General features: G+C 37.4%; 2 pseudogenes across 1 annotated transcript; one reads left to right on the forward strand and one right to left on the reverse strand.

Annotated features, from left to right (window-relative positions):
- Positions 1–2,139: 2,139 nt before the first annotated feature.
- LOC143556388 (protein FAR1-RELATED SEQUENCE 5-like) lies at positions 2,140–4,723 on the reverse strand (annotated as a pseudogene).
- A 710-nt stretch (positions 4,724–5,433) lies between these two features.
- LOC143556399 (LOB domain-containing protein 41-like) lies at positions 5,434–6,567 on the forward strand (annotated as a pseudogene). The gene is made up of 2 exons (XR_013139374.1): positions 5,434–5,662; positions 5,799–6,567. The product of XR_013139374.1 is annotated as an LOB domain-containing protein 41-like (transcript).
- The last annotated feature ends 5,263 nt before the right edge of the window (positions 6,568–11,830 follow it).

Below are 11,830 nucleotides of genomic sequence, written 5' to 3' on the forward strand. Positions count from 1 at the left end.
AACTTCGCCGAGAAGTCAACTTCGCCTAAAGTCAACTTCGCCTGTTCATAACTTCGCCTGGCTATAACTTCGCCTGTCCATAACTTTGCCAGACCTTATATCTTCCCTGAAACCCTCCTAACAATGACGGCAACTTCGCCTGCTGAACAATAACTTCGCCTGCGGCGCTGTTCGGCCAGAAACGCACAGAAACGTGCCAGAATCACCAAAACGCAGATCTCGAACCATAGCATAAGAGCCTAAGGCTCTGATACCACATGTAGGTCCCCCCGGGGCGTCGCCGATCGATATGAGATCCGCACGAGGTCTAGGAGTGCGGAATCCTCCTAGACTCGTTAATGGTGTACAAGATTAATAACACAAACACGTACACGAACAAATACACGAACAAATACAAGAACGGGATAAACAAATCTGCAGATTCTTTATAATAATAATTAAACAAACACGTTACATACCGTAACATAAACAGAAACACGTCCGACCCGAGGTGAGCTCTACCTCGGGTCGTCCCTAACGACACTCTCTCTCTGTTTGTTCTCTCTCGACACTCAAACTGTAACTCACAACTCTCTGAATTACTGGATTCTTAACCTAAACAAGACACACGTATATATATATATAAAATTCAGTAGGCGTCAGTAGGCGAAGTTGTTCATAACTTCGCCTATGGCGAAGTTGTGATAACTTCGCCTAAGGTGAAGTTGTCCTAACTTCGCCGTTGGCGAAGTTGTTCTAACTTCACCTATGGCGTCTCCGCTGGTCTGAATTGCATAGCGACGGTCACAAAATGCACCAACAAATGATCTGCAAGCTATAAGGAATAAAGTCGAAGATAAATGGAAAGCAACCGGAGATGGTGCAAGACGAACGAGGAGATACTTGATTTATAGTTGGATTGGTTTTTAAATTTTTGTTGTTACTTTTAAGCCATGTAAATGCACATGTTACTTTTAAGCCATGCAAATACTTGATTTATCTGTTGTTACTGTATTTAGACGAAATGCAATAATTTATTTTTTGTTATGTACTTTGTTAGCACCTAGACAGATGTAATACACATGTTTGTATGAAATTAGTTTCATTTAGTTGGAGACATGTTGCACAGTTTTACATTAATTTTGACTTTGGAAGTCAAAGATTTCATGTCATTACTGAAATGGTGAGAGTTACAATTGACAAAACTGCATATTAGTGAAATTGTGGGAGTTTTACATCAGTATTGACACTGTGTACTAGTTTAACATATGGTCGTAATTTGCAAAGTTTGGTACATGCATTTGCACAAATGTGCAGCAATGCGACATCCACCATTCATTTTGTTTATTATTTTTCTTCTACTAAGACATGATGTTTCACATTTCATCAACTTTATATGTTAGTTCAAGTATGATATACACAAAGTGGATGTAATAAATAGCTGTAATCTGATATGTATTAAAACTTAGTTCCTGATGAACCGATTTTTGGCCTGCTATTGTACCATTGCTTTTCCAAATCAGTCGTCTTGAATCCTTAAAAGAGACATAGACGGGCATTTATGTTATCAATATAGAAACAAGTATACTATAAGCTTTTATTTCGTAAGTTGCTACGTTTTTACCGCTTAAGTTTACATTGCTATATTTTGGCCCATTTAACTTTATATTACTATATTTTGACCGGCGTTAGTTTATATTGCTACGTTTTTACCGTTTAAGTTTATATTGATATATTTTGGCCCGTTTAGCTTTATATTACTATATTTTGACCCGTTTAGCTTTATATTACTATATTTTGATTCGTTTAGCTTTATATTACTATATTTTGACCGGCTTCAGTTTATATTGCTACGTTTTTATCGTTTAAGTTTATATTGATATATTTTGGCCCGTTTAGCTTTATATTACTATATTTTGACCCGCTTCAGTTTATATTGCTACGTTTTTACCGTTTAATTTTATATTGCTATATTTTGGCCCGTTTAGCTTTATATTACTATCTTTTAACCGGCTTTAGTTTACATTGCTACGTTTTTACCGTTTAAGTTTATATTGCTATACTTTTTGGCCCATTTAGCTTTATATCACTATACTTTGAGTGTCCTTGAAATGAGCCTGTGATTTCAACAAAAAAAGCATTGCAACATTTTCACTTTCAAAGAGTTAAACAAAAACATACCATCATTAAAATATAATAACTACTGAAAATAAATAAAAACTGTAGAAACAAGTTTATTTCGTACATAGTCTCAAATAAGTAGTACCAAAGCAAATCTACAAAACTGCTAAGCCTCCAATTCGATTCACAAATCATCCTTCTCTTTTAAATAAAGACTCGTCTTCCTGCGAAAAATTAATGTAAGTACCTTACTAACAAACACTAGTTATTAATAAGTACAAACTGACCTTTTTTTTTCGGGCATCCGCTGATGTAATGACCCGGTTGCTTGCAGTATGAACAAGCTCTCTTTTTTGGTGCTTCCAAGGTAGACTTTATTCTAGTTGCACTTTTAGGATGACCCTTAGTATTTGTTTTTACTTGTGGATCACGAATAGAAATTTGAGGCATCAAGTTTACTTGCGAACTTCCTACGTTAGAGTTTTGTATAGTAGTTTCCAGTTGTTCAGAATTTGTTCGAACACTTTGTTCTTCTAAAAAGTTCATCAAGATGGAATTTAGTTTCTTTATCTCAGATGGGGAATCTCTTACATATTCGATTGCTTTTCTAAAGTTTGATTGAACACACCATAAAGTTAACGCACTGACTTCATTTTCACTATGTATGTCTTCAATCCCAATTTTGTGATTATCAGACTTATACCTAACATCAAGTGTCCACCTGGTTAAAATATAATGATCAGGAAGGGTTTCAACATTCCTCTTCTTCAACACATATAATATATGCTTGCATAATATCCCATATGTTTCGAACTTTGCACATGAACATGTTACATCTATCTTATCTGAGATCCGAAAGTTAACAATTCTCCAGTATAGTTTGTCAATATCGAGTTGTCCAACCTTATATTTGATCTCTTCTAAATTTTTGCTTATCGTAACATGGGTTAAATTAAGAGTAGCGTCGGTCCATTCATTCTTGAATACATCAAAGAACTTTCTACTGTAACGTTGACCTGCTTTTTTCTCTATCATATTTACAGAAGAAAGATTTGGCTTGGAGTCGATGGTCCAGAAGTCTTCATCATCTTCGGAACCCCTTCGACACGCAACAGCTTTATCATACTGGATTACAAATTCATTTAACATCGTATTTGAATTCACAAATCCATCAAAAAACGAATGTATGCTCTCACTTCTTCCACTTGATGTCATGCCAGCAAAAAAAAAATCTTTCAAGAAGGCTTTAGCCCAATATCTGCGTTGCTTATACATCTCTGTTATCCAACTACCACTGTCAAATTGGTATTTACCACATAAAATTTTCCAATTGGTTTCAAATTCTTCAATTGTATTACTCTTTACCCACCGCTTGTATGGCTCTTCAATGTCACTAAAACGAGCTGTAAGTGATCCAAGATGTTCGATTTGATGTTTCTTTATATGCCATGAGCAAAACCGATGTCGTGTTTTAGGAAAAATTGTTTTGATTGCATTTCCAATAGCTTTGTATTGATCAGTAATTATTGCCAATGGGTGCTTATCAAACATGCACATTAAAAATGTTTGAAATAACCATTCAAAGGTATCTTGTTTCTCATTCTCCAACAGTGCACCGGCAAAAAGTATGGATTGGCGGTGATGATTCACCCCGGCAAACGGAGCAAATGGCATTTTAAATTTGTTGGCCATGTATGTGACATCAAACACAATAACGTCTGCAAATTTTATATACGAGTCTCTTGATATCCCATATGCCCAAAAAATATTTCTAGGAGACCAATCATCACATAAGTCCGCAACAAAATAAAGGTTGGGGTCTTCTAATAATTTGTCTTGGAAATGTTTAATTAGGCCGTAAAACTCCTTACCTCTGTATTGTTTCCGTTGTTCATTCAAGATATCGGCACATTGTTTTGACGTGACATCATTTTCACCTGGATTTTTCATGGTATTTACGACCTTCTTGATTTGACAAGGTCTCAACCCGGATTGACCAAGTTTCAACATTAGAGATTTGCAAGCCATTGAGCGGTGAAACTTTTCATGAGACCTGTGCTTCATTACTTTGGTTGGAGTTGCAGTTAGCTCATGGTTGTGTGCATCATTAAATTCATCCACTAACCATTTACCATCATTACCAATTGAAATCCTAAGATACGCTTCACATCTCGTCCTTAAATCTCTACGACGTTTCACAGCATCTCTCCCAGAATTACCACGCTTCAAATCTTTAAAACCCTCTTTGTTGCATACATATTTCAATCGATAGGCCACATTTGTTGTCCTATTCTTAAAAGGCGAACATTTGCGTATTCCAAATCCATGTAAAAACGCATATCTATTATAGAAAGTATATGCGTCATCGGGAGTATCAAAAACCTGTCCGATTACTTCAGTTGTTATTTTTTTTCAACTCCAAAATCCAGGTACACGTCTTTTGTTTGCTCTATTTCAACATCGCAACCGCTATTTATGGCCAAATACCCATTTGCATCAATATGTTCAATCAAATTTGTTTCGTGATCTTCCTTCTCTGATTGAACTTCTAAATCCATTAAGGCGTGGACGTCCTATATCAACAAAAGCGGGATTTCAGAAAACATAATGCTAATAATCAAAACATTAATGAATACATATCTCATAAAGAATCATCGGATCATATCAGTCTTTAGTCTTTGTTACTGAATAGTAGGTTAAGAACTTATTAAGATTGATTAACTACTATGTTGATCTTACTTATTGATTTAAGAACTGAATGATTAATTGTTGCACGCCATAATCAAGAACCTGGTCAATTATTTGAAAACCTAAAATTTAAGAATCATTCAAGAGCTATATGAAATAGAAATACCGTCAAATCTGAATGATTAATTGCTGCACGCCTTGCTGCATCCATCTTCGTCTGTTATTTTCCGATCACCACATACTGGAATGACCTAGGGTTGTTGTTGGGTTTGCAATAAAGCAGCTGAGAGAGATGTGATTGCATGTACATGTTTCTATCTCTTTTAGTTTTAGGGTTTTTTAACATCAAAACTACGTAGTTTTGATGTGTTTTTCGTATAAGGTTAGGCGGTGGACAGCACCGTATTCACTTTCTCATACAATATAATATATTTAAATTTAAAAAACACAAGAATCAATCAACATGTTTAAGTTTCATGAATGTTGAAAACCAGGGTTTGTCAACGCATAAAATACCAGATTTTTGGAAAAACTACGGCCCCCCAAAAATCCAGCGGCCATCTAATATAACATATTATATTTACAAATATCATCATCATATATATATACACACACAAACCATTGCCACACTCCACATATCTTCTTCATTAACCTTCTCTCTCTAATCTAAATCTAAAGTTTACAATGAGAATGAGCTGTAATGGCTGCCGCGTCCTTCGCAAAGGATGCAGCGATGACTGCACCATCAGACCTTGTTTACAGTGGATCCAGTCGCCCGAATCTCAAGCTAACGCCACCGTCTTTCTAGCCAAATTCTACGGCCGTGCCGGACTTATAAACTTAATCAACGTCGGACCCGAACACCTTCGTCCTGGTAAGTTTGTTTTTATAACATTTCGTTAAATTAGAGTATTTTTCTTTTCTGTGACATGCTAATAAAAACAATCTTAATTAATTAATATTAATCAACAAAGGCTAACTAATATATATATATATATATATGTCTTCAGCATTGTTTAGGTCGCTTTTGTACGAGGCGTGTGGTCGGATAGTCAACCCGATATACGGGTCCGTCGGATTGTTATGGCCGGGTCGGTGGCAGCTGTCAGAATGCGGTGGAGGCGGTGTTAAACGGGTCTCCGATCGTTCAAGTAACTTCCGACGCGGCGGAGACCAACGACGGCCCGCCGTTGAAGGCTTACGATATCCGCCACGTGTCAAAGGACGAGAACTCCGGTTGGTCTACGGAGCTTCACCGGATCCGGACCCGGTGCCGGTTCAAGCGATCCAGATCCAAAAGAAACATGAAAACAAAGACATCAAACCAGGATGTGGTCGGATCATGCGATGAAGAGGTTAATAACAATAATAATAATATTATGTCACCGAGCCATGAGTCTACGCTGAGTCACCAGTCGGAGGCGGCGGCTCACGTGGTGGAAGGTGAGAGTCACGTGACGGTGGATGATAATAATGATAATAGTGATGATGAGATTGGACTGGAGTTGACGCTTGGGTTTGAACCGGTGAATCGGTCCAGGAGCCGTAGTCCAGTCCGAAAAGTGGCCGGAGGTTTTAGTAATTCCGTCGACGGAGATTATTACCGGATGGAACTGGGACTAGATTATGTGTAACTGGATTGGATGTGGCGACTTGGTTCTCCATCAATTTTGATGGTTCAGATTAAATGTTTATTTGATTTTTGTTTTTTAGATGACTCTTTTTTTGGGTAAAAAAAAATTGTGTAACGCTGAAGATGTTAAAACAATCTTGAGGGGTATCTTTGTAAATTTGCAAAAAGATAGAAATTGAAATTATGATCTTTAATTTAGAAAGTAAAAGCGTCTTTATGAATTGGTTAAGATGAGTTTAAACTAAACAACATTATCCGTTAATATATGGTCGTTTTCGAAAACTTTTAAATGCTTTTTCATATATAATTTTATAATAAACCTTGGTTATATGCCAACTTTAAAATTGGTATGTTGTATAAATGTTTTCCTTTTTTCTATCAATGCTTTCATGCCCGGTCCAGACGTTTTACTGGGTCAAAGTTCGGACCGACCCGAGAGGACGGACTGCTATTTGACCCGGATGACGTCATAAATAATTTAAATATATATATATATATATATAAAACAGGGAAAATTCCTAAAATAGTTCAAAATAGGAGAGAGAATTTATAAATAATCCAAAGAGAAATATGCAATTTGCCTCCCTGGGTTATATTGGCGGGAGATGGATTGACCATTGAAAAAGAATTTGCGCATGTTGCACACCTGTGTTTCTCCGGCGGGTTTTTTTGGCTCCTTCCGTTAGTTGACTTTTTGTTGACTTAGTGAAGTTACTATTATGCCCTCTTATAATAATAATACTAACTGTAACAACAAATCTTCATCATCTACCCTTATCTTCATCATCTACTCATATCTTCACTATCATCAAACCTAGTGACCGCCGGAAAATCAAGAATACGTTGCCAGAAGTTCAAGACGGATTTGAATTTGGACGGAGGTGACCCGGAAACCTTAGCCGCCGCCACCACCACCGTCTTCGTGTTGCTGGAACCCTAGCCGCTGCCAGCACCACCATCTTCATCTGGTAACAGTTCATGCTGGTGGTAACCCTAGCCGCCGTCATCACCACCGCCATCTTCCTGTTGCCGGGAAACGAACCAGTCTTCTACACCACCATGAAGCCATCGCCGCCACACCCACTACCACCGTCTTCCTAATTTCTTCAATTTACAATTTTGATTTCAGAATCTTGAAACCCTAAACTCACTAGTTGGAAAGGGTTGAAAGTTTGATAGTATCAAAGTGGTTTATGTTATGGATATGAGGATGATAATGAGATTCATATGAAAAAAGAATTGTTATGGTGGATATGAAATTTTATGTTGCTGTTAGTATGATTGAAATTTCTTGAACTTCTGTACATTTCAGATGAGGGTGATATGAATGATGATGATGATAAGATTATTATTATTATTATTATTAGGAGATTACCAAAATGCCCTTGGCATCCGTCAGTAAACGACGGTCAACTGACGGAAAGGAGCCAAAAAACCACGTCGGAGAAACATAGGTGCGCAACATGCGCAAATTCTTTTTCAGTGGTCAATCCATCTCCCGCCAATATAACCCAGGGAGGCAAATTGCAGATTTCTCTAATCCAAAACTTGCAAAATTACCATTTTAGTTTTTGGAAATTCATCTCCGTCGACAAATTTGGATTCGTGACGTGAGATTTAGTTAACCGGTCAGCTAATGACACGTGTAAAGGTGACGTGAGCTTTCCATTGAAATACGTTTTCATCCCCTTAAAAACCATAGTTTTCAAATGGAATCTGTCTGGCCCGTGAGTTTTTTAAAAAAGATGATATTCGCGTTTTATTGAAATTCATCTCCTCAGATGCATTTCAGGTGAATTTAATCTACTCCGATTAAATTTCAAAAAAGTTTGAAAAACACGATAATTTTCTAGTGAATTTAGTCACCTCAAATGATTTTCAAAAAAGTTTTAAAAAAACGATAATTTCCCAATGAATTTAATCTCCTCAGATGATTTTCATAAAAGTTTTAAAAATCTGATAAATTGGGTATGAAGAAAGATTGAAACTTTGCTCACCAAGAAAGTGGTTGTGAGGGTTAAATGGCAAGTGTTAAGAATGTGGTGGATGGTGGTGATGGTGGATGATGGTGGTGGGTGGTGGTGGTTGATATGGGTATGAAGAAAGATTTAATCTTTGGTTGAGTATCAAGTATCAAGAAGGTGGTGGTGATGAATGATGGTGGTGGGTGGTAGATATGGGTTTGAAGAAAAATGTATGTAAAGATTATGAGACTTTAATAGGTTTGGCCAGAAAATGGTGGTGGTGGGCAGTGGTGGACTACGGTGGCAGTGGTTGATATGAGTATGAAGAAAGATTCAATATTTAGAGGTAAAACGCATGGAAAGATTATGGTGATGGTTACTGGTGGTGAGTGGTGGAGTTTGAAAAATATTAGAACAAACCAATACTTCCGAAAAAGATGAATTTAATCTAAAAAACCATTGAATCACATGGATTTGTAACAAAATTCATCGGATCTGACAACTCTTCTTTTAATGCAAAAGAAGATGAATTTAATTAAAAACCATCGAATCCCATAGATTTGTAACAAAATTCATCGGATCTGACAACTCTTCTTTCAATGCAAAAAAGATGAATTTAATCTAAAATGCGTCTGAGGAGATGCATTCCTAAAAAACGCCGAATTCGATGACTTTTGAAAACTCACGGGCCAGATAGATTTCATTGGAAATCTGTGTGGATGATTTTGGATTGAAAATTATCGGTGTGACATTCGTCAATTTCCGATTCGATTTGTTTTTGCCCTTCGTATTGTAAACCGACCCGATTCGTATCCCGATGTCACACCCCAAACCACGGCCTAGGCGTGTGACACATATGTTGGTACCATATTTGTAAATAAATAAGAATAGCGGGTTTTAAAGCGGAAGTTATATTTATGTGGATTAAAATATTATATTTACATTACAAAAGACGGGATTATAAAATACCCGTTTAAATATTACTTGTTTATACAAAAAGTTAATTGTTTATATTAAACCACCATTTCTATTTTAACATATTAACAAAATGATCCGAGACATCAGATATCGTAAGCACTTCGGCATCCCAAGCTCCTATTATTGATTACCTGCAAAATGCTTATAAAATACGTCAGCAACATATGTTGTTGAATATGCTGACGCAAAAATATTTTCTTTTACTTGATTACCCCTCGAGACATAAGTTAGGTCTGGCCCGTCGTGGCTTAGGAATAATCAAGCTTATAAAACAAACACAAGTAAAAACTAAGTCTCACACAAGACACCCCAGCAAATACCGCATCGTTCGACATTACTTAGGTACCATACGTATACACATGGTCAGTCTCACATGGACGTAACTTAGGTCCGACCCATCGTGGCGGAGGTTATGGCCAAGTGTGGTGCGGTGTGCCCACCGACTTTTTACCACATATGTAAGGATCCAAACAAACGTACACGAAAGCCTGAGGGCTAGCGATTACTTTTGTTATAAACGTTTTTGAGATACGTAATCTCTTGTAATTCATTTAATTTATTTGACTCGATTAAACAAGTTTGTAAAGTTGGGGCGTATTCTCCATTTCTTTTGGATCAGCTTCAATACACTGTCCGAGGGTCTTTCCCTTTTCTTGCTATCTCGCACCTATAGTATGAGTATAACTTTTTGTTAGTCAGATATTCTATCCTGCTTAAGACCTCTAGTCTTTTTTTATAATATTTACCTCGATTATATTTTCTTTATGAACCTTTAATTCAAAACATTTTTTCTTTACTTTAAACCTTTAGTTTAAAAGTATTATTTCTTGGGCTTGTAACCAAGCCCTTCACGATACGCGTTGGGCTTGCCTTCTGATCCATCGCTTATCGCGATGGCTCAGGAAAACAGAAATTTTCATTTTTAGTCCTTGGACTTTTAGAACTTGGATCTTTTGATCCTTTATCTTTTGAAACTTGGTAATATTGACCCGAAACTTTCACGATGTTACATCCTCCCCACCTTGGAATGAATCTCGTCCGCGAGATTTGCTCTTAGAACAAGTGGTGGTACTTTTTCGGAGTCAAGTTCCCAAGTATATTCGGGGCCTCTTCGCGAGTCCCACTTTACTTTCACAATTTTCAAAGTTCGTCTTTTCAATTTCTTTGTTTTTGAATCTTCTATTTGAATTGGTCGTTCTACGAATTTTAAATTTTTATTTACTTCGACGTCTTTTAAAGGGATTTCCAAGGATTCATCGGCTAAGCATTTACGCATATTAGAGACATGGAATACATCGTGTATCCCGTTCATTTCCTTGGGTAGTCGCAAACGGTATGCAACTGTACCAATTTTTTTCGAGTACCTCGAAGGTCCAACGAATCGAGGACTTAGCTTTCCTTTCTTACCGAAGCGAACAACGCCTTTCCATGGCGAGACTTTTAGAAGAACTTTATCACCTACGTTAAATTCTAACGGCTTACGACGAACGTCGGCGTAACTCTTTTGGCGGTCTCGCGCAGTCTTAAGCCGTTCTCGAATCTGCAACAACTTGTCGGTGGTTTCTTGGACTATCTTGGGTCCAGAAATTTGATTATCTCTGGTTTCAGACCAGCACATGGGCGTTCTACATTTACGACCATACAATGCTTCGAATGGTGCGGCTTAAATACTCGTGTGATAGCTATTGTTATACGAGAATTCCATTAGGCGTAGATGGTCGTCCCAACTTCCACTTAAGTCTATCACACAAGCACGGAGCATATCTTCCAATGTTTGAATCGTCCTTTCGCTTTGCCCATCAGTTTGAGGATGATAGGCGGTGCTAAGGTTTAGCTTTGTGCCTAACGCTTGTTGGAAGCTTTTCCAGAAATGAGACGTAAGTCGGCTGTCTCGATCAGAAATAAAAGACAAAGGTACTCCATGCAAAGCAACGACGTTGTTCACATAGATACGCGCTAATCTATCCATTGAGTAAGATTCATTGATTAGTATGAAGTGAGAGGATTGGTTAATATATCGACGATAACCCAAATGGCATTATGTTGACGAGTCGTTTTCGGGAGATTCGTGATGAAGTCCATGGTTATTAACTCCCATTTCCAGACGGGGAGTTCGGGTTGCTGAAGCAATCCCGAGGGCTTTTGATGTTCAGCCTTGAATTTCAAACTGGTCAAAGATTTTGCAACATGCAAAGCGATGTCCTTTTTCATTCCATTCCACCAGTAGTTCGGTTTTAGGTTTTGATACATTTTGTCACTACCAGGGTGCATCATGTATTTGGACTTATGAGCTTCGCTCATGATCTTTTCATGAAATGTCCCCAACGATTGGTACCCAAATTCGGTTTTCCATTCTAGGTATACCATCATCACCCTTGACTAGCGAGTCAATGGTTCCGTTACGTTTTTCGTCGGAGATCTTGTTTTCATTGATTGCTTGAAGTTGAGCGGATTTTATTTTTTCAAT

The sequence above is a fragment of the Bidens hawaiensis genome, unplaced genomic scaffold, assembly GCF_021521415.1.
Source record: "Bidens hawaiensis isolate Kalapana, Puna unplaced genomic scaffold, B.hawaiensis_p1.1 tig00001035_1, whole genome shotgun sequence".
In the NCBI taxonomy this organism is placed as follows: Eukaryota; Viridiplantae; Streptophyta; class Magnoliopsida; order Asterales; family Asteraceae; genus Bidens; species Bidens hawaiensis.